Source organism: Biomphalaria glabrata, chromosome 13, assembly GCF_947242115.1.
Source record: "Biomphalaria glabrata chromosome 13, xgBioGlab47.1, whole genome shotgun sequence".
Lineage (NCBI taxonomy): Eukaryota > Metazoa > Mollusca > Gastropoda > Planorbidae > Biomphalaria > Biomphalaria glabrata.
Genome location: NC_074723.1, coordinates 37,441,056 through 37,461,902, shown reverse-complemented (window position 1 = coordinate 37,461,902; position 20,847 = coordinate 37,441,056). Strand labels below are relative to the sequence as shown.

At 36.5% G+C, this 20,847-nt stretch overlaps 1 protein-coding gene across 5 annotated transcripts in view; it reads right to left on the bottom strand.

Moving 5' to 3' along the window:
• The window catches only part of LOC129922462 (kinesin-like protein KIF15), a 33,958-nt gene extending 30,968 nt beyond the window's left edge, over positions 1–2,990 (bottom strand). For 2 of the 5 annotated variants that reach the window (XM_056008647.1, XM_056008650.1), the window contains exon 1: positions 436–571. The gene's annotated coding sequence lies outside the window, so the exon portion shown is untranslated. Of the gene's footprint in view, positions 1–6; positions 270–435; positions 572–2,759 lie in introns of those variants that run through there. The other 3 variants (XM_056008646.1, XM_056008648.1, XM_056008649.1) reach the window with 2 other exon arrangements.
• Positions 2,991–20,847: the final 17,857 nt, after the last annotated feature.

Below are 20,847 nucleotides of genomic sequence, written 5' to 3'. Positions count from 1 at the left end.
ATATACAGTTTCAAGAGTTGCTCAGTTTCCCTTCGATGTAGATCTAGTATAATAAATGTTTACACTTGACTACAGACAAAATAGTCTAAAAATACTACATTGCTGTCACGTGACAGTAATGATAAATTGATTTTTTTTTTCGCCTTTTAACATGTAACATGCTTATCCAAAATGCTATTAGAGAAGTCATCTAGCTCTCTATAGAAAACAGAATAACTAAAATTGGTAGAAGAATGCACGTTTTACATGAATAAATTAAAAACTCTATCAAAAAAAATGTTTTTTGGATCTAGACTAGTCTATTGCCAAAACTGAAGGACCTCGAGGTCTGATCCATTCCCGCCATTTTTAAAACAAGTCACATTTGTTGCCTCACAAGAATTTAGACAAAAATCGCCTCGATTATCATATTACAATGAAATTTGCTCAACTTACGGCCATTTAAATTATCTTCAAGAATAACCAAACTTTTTCAACGTATAAACAACCTGAAGCACGAAATAGATCTACAAAATAAAGGCACATTCCTCGTCCCATATGCTAGGACAATTTTGTACAAATACTCCTTCTTCCCTAGTGCTATTAGAGCACGGAATGGGTTGCCTGAGCTAGCCAGGAAAACCAGTGACTTGGCAGAATTTAAGTCATTGGTTAATATGCATGACTAAATGCATGACGCGTAGGACGTAATCATCTTCTTTTTTGAAGTAACGTCTGTATTATATAAGATAAGATAAATAACGAACTTTTTACGAAAGTTCGGCCAAATAAAAATTAACACTTTTTTTTTAATTTCATTTTTTTTTTTTAATTTTTGTAAAAAAAATATTCACAAATAAAAAAAAAATTCTAAGGTGCTTCATATATTGACTGGTTCTTCATTCTTTGCTTTAAATCAATAGCACCCATACTTAAATAAATATAAAAATGAAAAATGGCGGCGCCACTTTTCCCGCGAGTTGAAATTGTGGTCTGCGCTGCTGAATGTTCAAGACTCAAAAGTGGCCGAGTTTTATTTTTGAAGTGTTAGGGGAACGAAACAATTACTTAAGTTTATATTTTTACCACAGACATAAAGGCATATATGTCTGTGCTTTTTTTTTTACCTGTAAAGTTTCTAAGGACAATATCAAAGTAACAGAACAATATTTGTTATGGGAGATTGCATACAATCAATTTAGGCCTATTTCGAAAGTAAAATTTGTAAGAAAGAAAATGCTTGATGACTGCTTGGTGGTTTGGCTTCCTAACCGATGAGTATCGGGTTCGAATCTCGGTGAAGAGTGGGTTAGGAATTTCTGGATTTTTAGGGTGCTCCTGAGTCCATCCAGCTCTAATGGTGCCTGACATAAGTTAGCGAACGTAAAAGCGGTTGGTCGTTGTGCTAGCCACATGACATTCTAGTCAACTGCCTTATGGATTGCAAGGTCTAAAATAGGTGCTCTACTCTATATATTGTGATGTTGCTTGTTCAGGCTGTCTTGAGGTCAACTATGGATGACTGTTGAATTTCAACCAATTACTCTGCAAGCGTTTGGGTGTTATTGTTCGGGTGTATTCCGTGTAGTTGATCAACAATCCAGACAAAACAAACACCTCGGTTTTAACTAGTAAAGAGATGTAATCAACGCTGAAGAACAATGTAACATGTATTTATTCTAAGAAAAGGCCACAGTAAACGTCTCTGTCACTAAACACGTCGTTACCCTGGAGGATTATATCGCTAACTGATTTTCCGGTCTCTAACCCAACATATCCCAAACGTCACTAGTCCCGTTCAATATGCGTCTTCTATGGTGCGTCGCTAAATAACTAAACTATAAATAAGGTGTCTAACCATGGTCTAACAATATCTGTCTGTCTGTTAGGGGTGGACTGGGTATCAAAATCGGCCCAGGCATTTCAATACCATACGGCCCATAAATTGTATAGCCCTATTATATGATGGACATCCAGATCTAGGTCTACCTGACGTCATAATCATTATGTTAAATTTGATAATGTATCGAAAGCTGTACACATGCTTACAGTGAATACTGAGTCCTTATAAGGAATAAAGGCTTTATATTGCTTTTTAATCGCAAAGTGTATAAAAGGATGAAGCTCTATGGATGTAGGCTATTACATTATTTCGGAAAATATGATATATTAAATTAAAAAAAAAAACTACTTCGCTCAGGGGCCACTTCCCCTGAAAAAAGAATATTATAAAACATTTAACAATTTAATAGTCCTACCAGCTACCGGCCCATTTGGATACCGGCCCACTAGAGTAAGCATCTTCTTTTTTTTTAAATCACGTCTGTATTTTATAAGATAAGGGCCGCATGGATGCCACTATTAGGCCTAAATTGTAGTAGTAGTTTTTTTTTTTAAATATACTCTACTAAGGCCTAATGTCCATATAGCCAGTCACCCCTGTTGTCTGTCTATCTATCTATCTATCTATCTATCTATCTATCTATCTATCTATCTATCTATCTATCTATCTATCTATCTATCTATCTATCTATCTATCTATCTATCTATCTATCTATCTAATCTATCTATCTATCTATCTATCTATCTATCTATCTATCTATCTATCTATCTATCTATCTATCTATCTATCAACACGTAACCTGACATTAGTTAGGGAAAGTAAAAGTGGTTGGTCGTTGTGCTGGCCACATGACACTTTCGTTAACAGTAGGCCATAGCAACAGATGATCTTTACACTATCTGCCTTATAGATTGCAAGGTCAAAAAGGGGTGCTTACTTTATTTATGGCTGTCTGGTGACGTGGTAAGAGCGCTGGGCTATTGTCTCATTGGTACCGGGTTCAAACCCTGCCCTTTGCTTTACACAAGTTGTTCTGGCGAAGGTTTCTAGGATGTATTCATCTTCTATTCTGATGGAACATCCGAAACATATGAAAGGAAATTAAAACAAGTTAATACTCAAAGCCGACCATTGACTAAGAAAACTATTTTTAGAAAGATAAACTGCTCTAAATGACCTGAACTACTCTCCAGGTGTTCAATAGAGAACTCGTTAAGCCAGTGCTATGTGTACAACATTTCTATCCCATGGTCTCACTTGACTTGGTAGACAGGCCTGAGGGCATGCATGTTGATTTCTACGACATGTCTTTTTCATGTTCTTTCTATTTATCTATCTATCTATCTATCTATCTATCTATCTATCTATCTATCTATCTATCTATCTATCTATCTATCTATCTATCTATCTATCTATCTATCTATCTATCTAATCTAATCTAATCTAATCTAATCTAATCTAATCTAATCTAATCTAATCTAATCTATCTATCTATCTATCTATCTATCTATCTATCTATCTATCTATCTATCTATCTATCTATCTAATCTAATCTAATCTAATCTAATCTAATCTAATCTAATCTAATCTAATCTAATCTAATCTAATCTAATCTTATCTATCTATCTATCTATCTATCTATCTATCTATCTATCTATCTATCTATCTATCTATCTATCTATCTCTAATCTAATCTAATCTAATCTAATCTAATCTAATCTAATCTATCTATCTATCTATCTATCTATCTATCTAATCTAATCTAATCTAATCTATCTATCTATCTATCTATCTATCTATCTATCTATCTATCTATCTATCTATCTATCTATCTATCTATCTATCTATCTATCTATCTATCTATCCGTACTTCCGTCTGTTTGTATGTTTGTAGACCAGTATATTTCTATAAGCTCTCTCTCTCTCTCTCTCTCTCTCTCCCAAGAGCGTTTCATGGGATATCAAATGTGAACATTTGGTTGTCAGGTTTTGTGTTATGCGCTCTGTTGTTTCACTCGTGCATAGTTTGAACCTCGCCCGCCACCCCACCAACGCCGTAGGATGTAATACACTTCATATTGAAAAGAACATCCGAAACTTGTAAAACATACACCTCTATACATTATATGTGTTTTGAAAGTCATTTACAGTCAGTTGTTACTGTCTATGCAAGATAGTTGATCCAGCACAGACAATTTAACGATTTCTTTTAAAAAATAGGCCTACTATGTGGCCGTGGGGGATGAGTGGTCTCAGGTTCGAATCTCGGTGAAGGCTTGGTTTTTGAATTTCGGGATTTTTTAGGACACCTACCCAACTATAATAGGTACCTGACATTTGCTGGGATGAATTAAGGCTGTTGATCGTTTGTCAGCCACATGACACCCTCATTCGTTAACCGTTTGTCAAAGAAAAATAATCTCTATATCATCTGCCATGTAGACCGCTAAGTCTAAAAGTGGGTAGTTAATCGAGTCCAATCGTCATAGAAGACCTCAACCTTGACCTGCTTCGTCACAACCTTTGACCCAGTTTAGACCAATAGATCGTCTCTGTTTTTGCCTTGGATAAAATCTCTTTCAATGACAAGCACGTCCATTCTTTGATGTTGCCTTCTTCTTTCTCCATCTGTTTCTCTTTTTTTTTTTTTACCTGGTACTTTTACCTGAAGGAAGGCATTTACAAGCCCTGAGGATATTGTGATATGGCCATAGAGTTTTAGTTTGCGTTTTATTGAAAGTAGTTAGCAAGTTATCGTGGGGTCCATTCGCAGTGCTAATCCTAATCTCTTCATTTGTGATGAGGTCTTTGTATGTGATACCTAGGATCTTTTAGTAGCATCTCAATTTCATTGCTAGGATCCTTCCCTCTAGTTCTGCATTCAGAGTCCACCCAACTCTAATGACTTTAGTTGAGGGAAGTAGAGGCTGATCGTTTTGCTGGCCACATGACACTCTCGTAAACCGTTGGCTTAAGATATAGATGACCTGACCATCATCTTCCCTATAAACCGCATGGTCTGAATGGGTAACTACTTTTTACTTTTTAGTAGTATGGCTGGTTAACTAAGTTATTATAGCGTCATGCTACAGCGTGTGGGTTCGATCCTCGTACTGCCTAATTATTTTTCTCTTTAGAATGAAAGAAAAGAAGAAAAAAAGAAAAATTAAAAATGCATGACATCATTTATACAATTCCTGAATTTTTTATTTAAACAATAATTATTAACAGTTACTGTACAATGTGTCATCTAGACATCAATAGCAACATGATTTGAAACAAAATTATTCTAAAATTTAGACTCTCTTAAACATGTTGATCTTCAAACGATGGAGATTAGTTAAACACTGCAAATAGACAGGGTAAATAATCCACGAATTATGGATTGATCCTAGTATCCTCCCTTTGCTTCTACAATCCTTTTTTTTGGGGGGGGGGGGGGGGAAATCATAAATATATGTATATTACATTTCTTTTTCTTATTAAAAAAATAAAAATTGCATTACTACAAGAATATTTTTTTTTGAACAATTTAATAATGTGATTTGTTTCGTCGCTAATCACAAGTGCTACTGAAGCAGTCAATTAAAATAAAAACTTCAATATACACAATTACACTTGATTAAGATTAAGATAAATGAAAAGTAATCTATCTATATATAATAATAATAATAATAATAATGATAATAATAATAATAATAAACCCACAACTGGACTGCTCCTGGACCGGACAATATACACAACTTTTGGCTGAAAAAACTTACAGCCGTACATGCACCACTAACATCAAGTTTTAACGAGCTAATATCAGAACCGTCTTCAATGCTGTTAGAACTCACTGAAGGGAGAACATCTCTCCTCCCCAAAAAAAGGGGATCCGAACCAACCATCAAACTATCGCCCTATCACTTGTCTGTCAGTGGTGTATAAACTATTAACTTCACTTTTAAAAAGTAAAATGTATAAATTTTGTTCTGCCCATAAGCTACTAGCAGATGAACAACAAGGTTGCATTGAAGAGTCGATGGGCTGTAAAGTACAGCTAACTATAGATGGTATTATATTGCATCAAGCTAATAGAAGAAAGAGAAATTTACACATGTGTTACATCGACTACAAAAAAGCTTTCGATTCAGTTCCGCATGATTGGCTATTAAAAACCCTGGACATCCATAGAATCAACCCAAGAATAAAACAACTATTGAAAGTCTGTATGGATAATTGGAAGATAAACCTGCACCTAAATCGTGATAAACTAGGTTCTGTGCACATAAGAAGAGGTATATACCAGGGTGACTCACTATCTCCACTCTGGTTCTGCCTAGCGATTAATCCTCTATCTACATTACTCCAAGACTCTACAAACGGTTTTAGGGTTGACACTAAATGTACAAAATGTGTGTCCCACTTATTATACATGGATGATCTAAAGCTATATGCAGAAACCGAGCAAAAATTACACACCTTAATCAAAACGGTAAAATGCTTTAGTGACGATATCTGTATGTCTTTTGGCCTGGATAAGTGTGGCATCATAAGCATTAAAAAGGGCAAGGCAACGAACACCAACATTGAATTTGAAGGCATCGAGGAATTGAACTCCGCCTCTATTTATAAATATCTTGGAATAAACCAGAATGCCAAGATAAACCATAAGAAATTAAAAGAGGACTTTCTTGGCAAATATAGGCAAAGAGTTAATAAAATCCTCAACACCAAACTGTCTGGCAGTAATCTCATCACTGCAATTAACAGCTGGGCCGTCCCTGTGCTCCTTTACACGTTCGGTGTGATCAAATGGACTGACACCGACCTACATGACATTGACAGACTCACTAGAAAATTACTAACCAAGTTTCGATGTCTACACCCCAAGTCCTCCACCATAAGGTTATACCTGCCCAGGAAGGATGGGGGTCGTGGATTGCAGAACATCTTCAAATTATGTAAGATGCAAGTTTTAAAAATACGATCAAAACTGCTCGCCTCCAGCAACAAATTAGTTTCCTTCCTACGGAAATACGACTCCGATGCAACCCCTCTGAACCTACACAATGCTGATGTCAATATCGGTTTGGACGATGTAGGGCATGAGATTCGCCAATGGGAAGAAAAAACACTCCACGGAAAATTTCCGGCTTCATTACATGGGGACAACATCGACAAGGCTGCTTCCTTAACATGGCTCAAAGCAGGTCATCTCTACCCTGAAACAGAAGGCTTTGTTACAGCAATACAGGACAGAGTAATCAGGACAAAAAATTACGAGAAGCATATCCTGAAACTCAATGTTGTCGACAAATGCCGAAAATGTGGAAATGTGGGCGAGTCGATTGAACACATTATGGCAGGATGTCCAGCCCTATCAGAATCAGCCTACCTAGGTCGCCATAACCAAGTTGCAAAGTTAATACACCAACACCTGGCTTTGACGTACAAATTGATCGGTAAGGACACTCCCCCTTACTATAAATACTCTCCGCAAGAGGTTCTCGAGTCTACTGAACATCTGCTGTACTGGGATAGGCCTATTCTGACCGACAAAACGGTAGATTTCAATCGCCCGGATCTGCTGTTTATCGATAAAAAAGAAAAAACCGCTACCATTATCGATATCGCCGTACCACTGTCTCATAATTTAAGAAAAACTGAGATAGAAAAACAAAGAAAATATGGGAACCTAGGCTTGGAGATTAAGCGTCTATGGAAATTGTCCAAAATAACAATATACCCCATTGTTATATCAACCGAGGGGATAATAACAACTGACCTCACAGACACCTTCAAGGCCCTTAACATTCCTAGGAACATCTTCGTTGCCTGTCAGAGGGCGGTACTGCTGCAGACCTGCCACATCACCAGAAAATTCCTCAGTGGAAACTGTTAAAGGGACTACGATGAATTTTGTTTCTCTTTAGCGAAACTCGACCCTGGCAGCGCCAGAGAATGACTATTCGTTCATTTCTAACATAATAATAATAATCTTTATTATCCGTAAGGAAATTTGTCTTACAATTTGTGCATTACACCAAACAAAAACATTATAACTATAAGAAACCAAAATGTACATTCACACCAGTCTCACTCATAATTTACATGTGACAAAGTTTATATCAGATTGTTCTTATTTAATGATTTGATAGCCAGGGGAACAAAAGAGTGTATGTGTCTGTTTGTCTTTGCTATCGGTGTCTTGTATCTCTTTTGTGATGGTAAAATCACTAAATCCTGACACAAAGGGTGATTCTTTATTCGAGGATCTTGTTAGCTTTTTTATAGATGTTTGTCTATATAATTCTCCTCTTCCCTCAACAGTTTAAAAGTAAAGAAAAGATCACTCTTTTATTTCTGCGGATATTCCACGAGAAAACAAGAGGGGGTGGGGGTCAACACGTTGTCACAAAATACCAGAGCCGGACCGTTGAAATATCACTTTTTTTTTTATTTCTACCTCACGTTCAAAAAAAAAGGTGTGTGGGAGGGGGGGAGTAATCTACTCTGTAGTGACTATCGAGGCGACACGGCCAAGAGTTTGGACACCATGGAAAGATCACTCTTTTATTTTTGCAAGTCGGACGGAGGGAGTTATCCTAGAGTCTAGAGGCAAAAAAAAAAAAAGAGAGGAGGAGGGTGAAGTACTATTCATCCGTCTCTAAATAGCAGAACCGGACTTAACCATTGTAGAGCCCTATGCGAAACGGATTTCGCGGGGCCAAGTTTGGGTAGGGATACGGATAGTAAGTGAAAATTAAGAGTTTGTATTAGAAAATAAATTCGTCTTTGCATTGTTATTCATTCTTTACTACGTACAGAATTACTTTACGAGCCTTGCGTGTAGCGAAGTCATATACAGTCTATCATAAAAATTCTATTTCCTACACAGATCACGCTCAATAGCAAGAATTACCAAATGTTTCAACCTATCTACGAGAATTGTTGATCTCAAGTAATTCTTCATTAGTTTGAGGCGCGAGAAGCTTATTTCACTAGATTCCACAATAGCGGGTATTGCATAGCCTAATGCCGTTTTTTTATCGTGCGTAGGATTGGCTTTTTCCATATTGAATGACACCCCAAAATGACAATATTCGTCTATATATTACATGAGATTTGTATACGTTTTCAAAAGATTTTAATAATTTCAGGATATTTCCAGGACTTTTTCGTAGGTATATTTTGCAATTTCAGAATATTTCCAGGACCTCCTGTTAAATCGACAGGAGGCCGCGAGAAATCTGTTATAAGTTATAAAATGGTTTAATTTAATAATTTATACACCTAAAATTAGCGCGGGTCCTATAAAAGTGCGTGTCCCACCTTGGTCACATAGGTTGCAGTGGCCTAAGCTCGGCCCTGCAAAATAGCGGCGTATGCTACGCCGCCGGTCGACTAGTAATAATGAAATCGGTAATTTAAAGTATATTTACAACAGTAATAATGAACAACAATACCGCAACTATCAGATCACGTGATTCACAAACAGTGAAATAGTCATCTAGAACCCAATTACATTCTAAGCCATAGACATAGCAACACACAATATGAGAATAATGATGTCAATAATTTAATAAACGTATATATTAAAATAACAATATAACATTTTATAGTAGGATTTTGCTTCTGAAAAAGGCAGAATTAACTTTATGAATAAACCAATATTTTTTTTTTTAAGTTTTTTTTTTTTTTTTTTTTTTAACAGATTTAGAATTTAACAGTTCAGCTAATTTTTCAACATTGGACCTGTGTTGTTTAAAATCCTTACACCCCAGCAGGTAATGAAAAGAATCACCTATTTTTGGTGTACAAAATGGACACTTTCTATCTATCGTCCTATTGCAACGGTCTAGTTCTATTGGAAGATGGTATTACAACTTCTAATCTTTAAAAAAAAGTAATTAAAACATGGTAATTTATTTCAAAAAGGTGGGCAGTCTTCAGAGACGGCGTTAGCATTGGACGGGGCCTGTGCGAGTGTCATTAGGGTCACGAATATTTGTAGGATGGGCTGAAGATGACGAAAGATTCTCTTTGTGGTGGGGCTCCAATCTCTTTCTCTCTTTTTCTCTCTATCTTTCTCTTTCTATCTCTATTTTTCTCTTTCCCTCTCTTTCTTTAAAATAATGATACACTCATTAGCCTAATAAAGCACTTAAGAACATTGCACGCTGGATACACCAGACTCTTTCATAACACTCTCTAAAACACAGGTTACATACAACACAGTATGAACTTTCTTACCAAGGGGACTAACTCTTCATACAAACACATACACATAAATACAATGTCAACAAGTCTATCTTTTTATCTCTTTCTTTCTCTCTCTCTCTCTCTCTCTCTCCTTCTCTCTCCCTCTCGTCGAGTATCATCAGGGCTCCAATCTCTCTTTCTCTCTCTCATTTTTTCTGTTTTCCTCTCTTTATTTTTCTCTTTCCATCTCATGTTAGCTTAACTAATAATAATAATAAGGCTTGTTTTGGAGTCCGAAGATTAATGAGGAATGCAACATTTCTCGTGGCTATGCAGTCCCAGCCGTGACCTACTTATTTTACTACACCCAGGGCAAGCATAACCATTGTCCGCCGGTGGTCGATTAAGATGTTCTATACCTGCGACGCTAACTGTGACCTCCGTGTCGAAGGTGCCGCGCTAACACTAGACGCTGGGTACATGCACACTCTTTAATAACACACGTAACACACACAGCAATAGGAGCTTTCTTTCCAAGGGGAATAACTCTACATACAAACACATACACATCAACACAATGTCGACGTCTCTAATTTTTTCTTTCTCTCTTTGTGTTTCTCTTCCTCTCTCTTATCGTTTGGTATGCTTTGATTCTAGTATCCTCCCTTTGTTTCTATAAAACTGTATTTAAAAAAAAAAATGAAGATAGCATTAGGGGCACGAATATTTGTACAATGGGCTGAAGGGGACGAAAGATTCTCTTTGTGGCGGGGCTCTTTAGGCACTGGAAAACACTGAAAAAAAAATATCATAACAAAAACATAAAAAAAAACATTTAAAAAAACACCAAAAAAAAAATACCCCCCCCCCCCAAATAACAACGATAAAAAAAAACTGACAGAAGCGAGGCTCACTACCCGCTGTTCGCCTATCTGCTTCCGCTAACATTTCTACCAAGGCGCCACTTAAGGCCGTGGGGATTCGAAAATTAACTCGGTGTCATTGAACCAGCTGTCTCTGTACTATTTGTCGTGGCGCCTTTATTGACTTCCACCTATCCCTTGGTCTGTTAGCCCGTTGGGACACCACTCATGATCGCTCAACCGTCTTCCTCCATACCTGTCTATCCTTTGCTTTGAATAGAATCTCTTTCAAAGACAGGCCCCTTCCATTCTTTAAAGTTGTTTTCTAATCGCTTTCTCTGTCTGCCTCTTCTTTTTCCTGGTACTGTTCTCTGAAGAAAGGACTTTGCAAGTACTGAGGACTTGCGGTCAGCAGGCATTATAATGACTTGAATTAATTTCCTTATTTCCGACCCAGTGCAGTCTTGCCAATGTTGGCATTATTTTGACGAGAAACTCGTGCGCTAATGGACACACGCGATGGCTGTGTTGAAGCACGGAGATACTTTTGGGCTGTATGACACGTTGCGGGGTTGACTGCAGACGCTTGGTACTAGATTGACACGTGATATGACGTAATTATTTTCCTTTTTGGAACTAACGTTTATAATATGTAAGATAACTTTATTGATCCAATCAAATGGAAATTCAGTTTGACTACAATTGACACCCTCAGCGTAACTCCTGTACAATAACAATATAGATGCACATACGAACAACATTCACACACGAAAAACACATACACACTCATAACCATCGCTTTATAAATAGACTTCTATGAATTCTCGATGACAGAATGTTTTTTTTTTATGTTAGTCATCCAGGGTCTATTATTACTGAATGTTTTAATTTTTTTCTTTGATATAATTATAGTTTCCACAGAACTGGATGTACGAATTAACAGTTGTGGTAAGTTCATCTGTCTGGGCAGTTGTTTACAAACATGTCCCAATCTGTTTGCTCCAGGCAACTTTGTGGCTGTAAAACAGCGTCGTCAGACCATGACTGGATGGACTGTACTTCGGGTTTTGTTGTTTTTAAAACCGATTTGTACACTGGTGTAAGTGTGGTCCGACTCTTCGAGGGGAAATAACGATCGAGATGTGTAGGCCATTTTTATGTTGCTATAACACATGTCCAAGGTTTTATCTTGCCTTGTGGGACTTATTGGCACGAGTCGCCGTGGTCTATATTAAATCACGATGTTTTGCACTGAGCCGACTTCTGCACTGATCGCGAAGGACCCGCTCGGGAAAGACAGCCTTATATATGAACTCTCCGTGACTTGCGCCTTCTTCGATGTAGCGCAACCAGAAAAAAAAAAAATCTCAAGCAGAGAAGATTACGTCATAAACCAGCGGTTCTCAATCATCTATGCTCGGCGACCCCTTTTTACAATCTCCCACTCCAACACACACATACAGCATTTAAAGAGTAGACAATAACAATCCATATTTTCGATGGTCTTAGGCGACCCCCTGGCAAATCGTCGATCGACCTCCCAAGGGGGGTCGCGACCCACAGGTTGAGAACCCCTACCATAGACTGTTGTGATGGTAGACTGGCAGATGTCTATGGCGCGGGACGAAATGTGAGACTAACCATGACCTCCGTGACCCCCGTGAAGGCGCCGGACTAACACGGAGCTGTTCGATGAGTCAACCGAACTGGACACTTCGTAACAGTATAAATGTCAGTTGGTGGACACAGGGGAACGTGGGTGGGTGCGCTATGAGCTACCACCCCCAACTCCATTTTGTTTTATCCGCTCTAAAAACTCCAAGGCGGGATAAGTACCTGTGTGGTGAAGCACTTGGCTTCCAAGGGTTCTCAGCAAGAATTTCTAAAGACTGGTATTTTTAAGTTCGTGATAATTATGACGCCTGTGTCTACACTACTCTAATGCTACTAATGGGTACCTGGTGGGGAGGTTGGTCGCTGTGCTGGCCACATGGCACTATCGTTAAGCGTCGGCTATTGAAATAGACAGGGCCGGATTTAAAATATGTGTAGGCCCCGGGGCAGGATTTTGTTAAGGCACCTACACTTTTTCGAAAACCTTTAAAAAGACCCACTTATGATTAATATAAATAACTACCGGTACTTTTATATCCAAAAGGATGCCATATTTTAGAAGAAAGAAATAGTAGACCTACTTTTACATTTAATCTCATTTTAAAAACCATTTTTTTAAAACGCATATTTTAGTTTTAAAAAGTGTAGGCCCATAGTCTTGAGTTTGTGGACGGTAAGGCTTTTGGTAGTCGCACTGCCGTAAATTCGGAGCTACTTGTACATATTATGAGGGATATTATTATTATTAATGACTCATGAGCATGCGACAAGACAAGAGAGAGAGAGAGAAATAGAATTTTTTTAAAAATCTTCATGAGTATTCACTATTCACTGTGCACAGATAACGAACATAGTCAATATTTGATGGAATGATAATTTACGATGGGGGATTATTTACGAGGATGGCTGCCTGGTCGTGCGGTATGCGCGCTGGACTGTCGTTCGCACTTCTCGATGGTCCCGTGTTCAAACCCCGCCCGCTCCCGTCTTCCTGGCTAAGGTTTGGACTAGGAAGTAAATTATCTTCTACTCTGAAGGAACATCCGAAACATGTAAAACATTTTAGAATAATTGAGTGACATAAGTCATGTTATTACGCAACACTTTGCGATTTAATCATCGAATATGTCGTCACATCTGGGAAGCGTGGTCGAGAGGCTAAGTACGCTTGAACTTATCTTGGCTTGGCTACCTATGAAGGGGGCTCGAGGTTCGACACCCGACTCGAGTAGGGTTGTGTTTACAAGCATGAAGGTAGCACTATATAAAAGCTACATTTATTATTATCTCTTCACACAACTTCCAATCTACACGGCCAACATAAATTCAACACACCTTGGCAAGTCTAGCGAATCACTCAGCAAAATATTGAACCTGGTCGAATCATTAGCTCACACCTTAAAGGTAGATCTCGTTCCTAGTTGAAAGGGGCAACAAAGGTACAATACCACAAACAGCCTCTGTGCCATGCTGAACAATCGTCCATCGGTAGCCAAGGACGCTAAGAGATGACGTAAACACAGTCTTTGACAACAGCACACAGGCAAAGAGACACTGTTGCTCGGATGTGCCGCGTAGTGCGCAGAGAATAAAACAACACAAATTAAACCCTAGCCGACCAAGTCCTGATTATGTGATTGCTAAATATGTTTTGGGGCTCTATATAATAATAATAATTTTATTTCTAAAGCGCTGTTAATTAACAAACAAAAAATGTAGGCTCAAGGCGCTGTGATAACATTACAAACATAAAATGACAAACTAATCTAAAAAAGTTTTAAACAGATAAGTCTTAATGTTCTTCTTGAATGTAGTGTACCGAAGCAGGTTGTCTGAGATCAATGGGAAGTGAGTTCCAAATTTTTAGGCCGTGCACAGAAAAAGCCCGCAGACCGTAGCTTTTGAGGGTTATGGACGGCTAACCCTAATCCTAAGATGTGTTGCCTATAGGCTAGGTAAATCCGGCCCTGGTATAATACTAAGTTTTAGCCCCCCCCCCCCCCCAACCTAAGACAAAGGTAGCGGTTGGCGCGAGATTGTACTTTTAAACCTAATTATTGCAATAAAAATGTCTTCAGGGCTGCTAACTCTGATCAAACTTCAATTTTGTATTGTTTATATATCTCTCTTTTGGATGACGAGTTTGGCGACCACTGGTTAGTAGATTGTGTGTATGTGTATTGAGGGGTCACGGGTCAGAGTAATTTAAGCGATCTATAGTTTCATAGCAACTAAACGTCAAAGTGTGTACCGTGTAGGTCTATCTAGTTCCGGATGTAACAAGCTATTTCACGCCTCGCATCCGGTCATCTTTTAGATCTAATCAAATCAAGTTTTGGCACAGATGCCTATGATCATATGATGGGTCACTGTCGTGGTCAAGTGAACAGAGCTCAGTCACGTGTGGCGCATTCAAACGGTGCGCTCCTATTTATCTAGTTCTATCTGTGTCGTCTCGTTTCCAGTGTCATCCAACTATTATAGATCTCATAGTGAGTCATACCATCTTATTATCTAGTCAATATTTATTTGCTTGCCTTTGGCAACAAACTATTTTCTTTACTTTATGATATGGTAATAAATTTTGTCAAAGATTCTATAACTTTTATAATATGATAGACTAGATCTAGAATTCTAGATTGTCTAGAATCTAGATATCTTATCTAGATCTATTCTTATCTTATCTTATATAATACAGACGTTACTTCAAAAAAGAAGATGATTACGTCCTACGCGTCATGCATTTAGTCATGCATATTAACCAATGACTTAAATTCTGCCAAGTCACTGGTTTTCCTGGCTAGCTCAGGCTCTATAACTAGTATAATAACTAAACTAGAGTTACTAGTAATTTAATAGTAGGCTATAGCCTACTAGATCTATTATCATCAGAGGCGGACTGGCTTTATGGGCATTTGGGCAAATGCCTGGTGGGCCGGTACCCAAATGGGCCGGTAGGGCCACCGAAATGCCTGATCGAAGTCACTAAGGCACATATCAAGTTGTTATAGGTTTTATAATATCCTTATTATGTTATTATTTTTTTTTTATAAAAGGCCCTCCGAGCGTCGTGTTTAAACAAAAAGTCTTTCACAGACATTACAATGTAATACTCTTTTAACCAAACACATTTTTCGAAAATAAAATGTAGAATGTAGACAGTGCTACTAGTAGGCTTCATCTTTTTAGGGCCTACATCAGTGATTCCAAAAGTGGTCTATATAGACCCCCAGGGGTCTACAAAGACTTCCAAGGGGTCTACGAAAGTGAAAAAATTAATTCGGGGTCTATGAGATGTCCAAGGGGGTCTATGATAATGGATTTCATTTAAGCAGGTCGTGACTTTAATTTTCAATCCCATTAATGTAATTATTTCCTACACTAATATATGATTTGTAACTTAGTTAATCCTTTAAATATTTACCCTGCTATTCAAACGATCATTGTTGTATTTAATTTCAATACTTATTTAAAAAGCTTAATGTTGTCTACATGTAACTAATGTTTAACAAAAAGAAATGTAGACTGTACTGCGTTGATTATTTAAAACTGGGCTTCATTCCTTCCTTGTCAAATAAGCGGTTGCCTAAGTACCTTTTTATGGCGATATGAAACTAATTACTCTGTAGGATCATTTGAGACGCATCCGCCATGATAAAAAGTAAAAGGTTTGAAAAATTTTCGAATTCTAAAAGATAAAGTTCAGAATAGACCCACAAGATATCTTCAACATCATATAGAGAAGATGGTTGTTTGTGAGCGTCCTACAAATTCTCTCAACTTATAGCCAATTATGGAAAACACTATAGATAAAACATTGATTTTATCAGCCGTTGACGTATTCTTAAAAACTTGTTTTACACAAACCTACACAAACCGACGATATTATTAAACGAATACTTTAAGCAAAAATACAGTTCAAGGGCACATCGGAGTACGAGTTATAAAAGCTTCTTATGTAATTCTTTGCAAACAAGTATACAGTTTGAGATCAGCTGTATCGTAAGCTCTGACAGGGTGTAGTGTTGTGTGCTGCAAATTGCTCAAGGATCGCCGGCTCCTTATTTTCCCTTAAGGTTGACGGACGAAAACTTTCCCATGTTTAGGTATAGCTACAAGGCAGCAGAGGTTTGAATTCAGTTTTCCTTCTGCTAGGCTGGTTGCAAGTCAAGGCTAATGGGTTCCTCCTGCCAGAATCTTACTGGTTTAGGCTCCAGTTACTCGGCTTTGCCCCTTCTCCTGATATTAAAAATAATATTTGAGCCACACGTGAAGAATCAAGAAATAAACCAGAAAATGTTCATTACGAAAACTTTTACAATGGCAAATTAGTAAATTAATTAATATTTATGTTTCGGAGATTATTTCATAGAACAAAAAAAATCCCTATATGAAACAATATCAGTAGCAACACATTTCCAGTGTGTTTGTTGATTCCTGTAATTCATATTAATTGTTATTCGAATTGGTTTGAATGTGACTTTATCAATAAAAAAGATAGATCTTTCTAACTTACAAAGTAGCTTTAAATTACATATTCTCTATTCGACTCACTACAGTTAGAAATACGTTTGAAAAAAATATGGCAAGGGGTCTACGAGACAAAAAAGTTTGGGAAGCACTGGCCTACATAATTGCTGATTTAAAAAGACGCTATATTGCTAATTAAGATATAATAGAGTTCACTGTATGCATGCATATCGATACATTATCAAACTTAACAATGATTTTTAAGGACCGATACACCATCACATGATAGAGAATTTGTGGACCAAATTTTATAGAAATGCCCGGGCCGATTTTGACACCCAGTCAGCCCATGATTATTATCTATAAATAATAGTTAATAGGCATTAATTAAGGCCTTTTATTTTTAGATAAAGTCACAAAGTAGAGTAATTAATAATTTTATTACGGTAACCAGCTCATCTGAAGTCTAGATCTCTACTAGTTACTAGATACTACTATTACTAGATCTAGATCTCTATCTCTAGACTCTAGTGTCTAGTGGTCTTCTCTATCATATATATTAATTTGGATGCCTGGCCTATCATATCCTATGCTATATAGAATATAGATCTAGATCTATTATATCTAGATCTAACTCTTAAATTACAGTAAACTAGATTTATCATGACTACATAGTCATAGGACCTCTCAACATTAGTCTCATTAGAATCTAGATTAGATCTAGATGTATTATTATTAATCATCAAGACTCTAGAACTCTAGATCTAGACTAGCTCTAGATAAGATTGGCTTAGATCTAGTCCTAGAAATAGCTGTCAGCACAACTTATCAAAAATGTAATCCTTAAGGGGCGTTGTTACCATTGTAACTATAGATCTAGTTGAATAATCAATTTTTGGGCTTAAACTTAAACCAGCTCAGAGATTATGCAAAACTTGGACATTTCTTTTTCATTCCTTGTTAGGCTTGCTGACCTGTAGATTTAGAATAATTTAGATTATATCTAGATCTAGTCTTGCTAGATCTTGTATAGCTTACAAACAACATTCTAGATCTATATCTTAATGATAAATGTGTAAACAAACAAAAAAAAGATACTGTAAAGCATAACTATTTGCGAAAAGAAAAATGCAGCCTTAAGAACATAACTAGATCTAGTAAAATCTAGTTACTTAAGATTTTAGGTCTTAAGTTGTTCCTAACTATATTTGTGAAAAGAAAAATGCTGCCTTAATAACATAACTAGTTACTTAGTTTAGATTTTAGGTCTTAAGTTGTCCATTTGTGGCAAAATATGCATTGACAACTTGGTCTGCATAGTCATGTGAAATACTGCAGGCTACACATTCATAACATTTGTATTAAAGATGGTGTCACTCATCCATAACCTTTGTATTTAAGATGGTGTCACTCATCCATAACCTACGTATTAAAGATGGTGTCACTCATCCATAACCTTTGTATTTAAGATGGTGTCACTCATCCATAACCTACGTATTAAAGATGGTGTCACTCATCCACAACCTATGTATTAAAGATGGTGTCACTCATCCATAACATACGTATTAAAGATGGTGTCACTCATCCACAACCTACATTTTAAAGATGGTGTCACTCATCCATAACATACGTATTAAAGATGGTGTCACTCATCCATAACCTACGTATTAAAGATGGTGTCACTCATCTATAACCTACGTATTAAAGATGGTGTCTCTCATCCATAACCTACGTATTAAAGATGGTGTCATTCATCCATAACCTACGTATTAAAGATGGTGTCACTCATCCATAACCTACGTATTAAAGATGGTGTCACTCATCCATAACCTACATATTAAAGATGGTGTCACTTATCCATAACCTTTGTATTAAAGATGGTGCCTACACATCCATAACCTTTGTATTAAAGATGGTGCCTACACATCCATAACCTTTGTATTAAAGATGGTGTCACTCATCCATAACATACGTATTAAAGATGGTGTCACTTATCCACAACCTACGTATTAAAGATGGTGTCACTCATCCACAACCTATATTTTAAAGATGGTGTCACTCATCCATAACCTACATATTAAAGATGGTGTCACTTATCCATAACCTTTGTATTAAAGATGGTGCCTACACATCCATAAACTTTGTATTAAAGATGGTGTCACTCATCCATAAGGTACATATTAAAGATGGTGTCACTCATCCACAACCTACATTTTAAAGATGGTGTCACTCATCCACAACCTACATTTTAAAGATGGTGTCACTCATCCATAACCTACATATTAAAGATGGTGTCACTTATCCATAAGCTTTGTTTAAAAGAAAGTGCCTACACATCCATAACCTTTGTATTAAAGACTGTGTCTACTTATCCATAACCTTTGTATTAAAGACTGTGTCTGCTTATCCATAATCTTCACAGTCCTTTGTATTAAAGATGGTGCCTACACATCCATAACCTTTGTATTAAAGACTGTCTACTTATCCATTACCCTCACAGTCCTTTGTATTAAAGATGGTGCCTTGTTATGCTAGAAATATAAGTTAGATCTAAAAAATTTACCAACCAATTATATTTTAAACAGGAGTGTTGCAATAAATAATTTTTAACTGTGCAGATTTTTTTTTCTTTCAGATCAAAATGCAGATCTCTTCTTTGTAATATACAATGGGAACATCATAAAGATTGCTGGTAATTATTACCTTTGAGAAACAGACAAGAAATGAAAACACTTTAAAAAAAAATGGTGAATCAAGGATGCCGGCATTCTTTAAGGCAAGTAGTCATACAAAGCTAGAATTTAACTATTCTGATTTATTATCATAAAAATGTTTTTACTAAGCAAGGGCAAGCGATGAAACCGCTGATCCAGCAAAGCAAGTGTCTTTATAAGTTTCATTCTTTTTGTTTGTTTGTTGCTTTACCTTTTGTGTTATTGCATGCAAATCGAGCATGTTTTTAATTAAAATTATTTTAAGAATAATTGTTAGATAATTAATCATTTAGCTTCATATAAATTTTATAGATCTAGTTTAAAAAAAAAGGTTTTAATGGTTAAGTTGAAATTTGATCTTCAAACAGACTTAAACTCAACAACTCTGCATAAATGTTTTATGTATTCATTATCATAATTAAATTTTGGAACATTTTCAGATCAATGTCTAGTTATCAGAGGATTAGAACCTTCACTTGTGAGGAACTGGTCAGAAGTTGTGTAAAGTGCTATGCCACAAAGTTGTATTTAAGGCAAGTAATCTATTCAATATAATTTAAATTTTAAATTTAATTTCATAGTTTCTTTTGGTGTATGTTTAATAAGAACAGGAAAGCTGTGGAACACTGATCTAGCAAGGCATGTATTTTTTTTTTTTTTATGTTTCAGTTTTATTTTATTTTTTATTATTTTTTGTGCATGCAATTTGAGAATGTTTTCAATGTTTATATAACATTTAAAGAAAATTTTTTCTGATTTTATAGAACATTTTGTAATTAAAAAAACAGCATCTTGAAATAATGAAATAATGAAATAAAACTTTTTTTGTTGTTAGCAGCCAAAGCTTCAACACAAGTTTCATGTCACATTAAACATGTTCAGAACAAGATTGTGTACAGCCTGTGGGTGAAGTGAAGGAGGACAGTCAACAGATCATGTGTGGTGCCCCGACAGTCCAACAAAAGAACAGGTGAGGGTGTTGTGATGGAAAGTAGTGAAGATAAGATGATCAAGTTTTTTTTCTTTTCCAAAGACATTGCTTCAAATGCTATAATTTATGTAATTTAGACTTTTTCTTTTGATGCTTGCTTTATAAAGAATGGGCAGGCAATTGGTATATATAGATATTGAGCAGCACAGTAAGTAATAGTATAGTTTTTTTGACTTTGTACTGCAT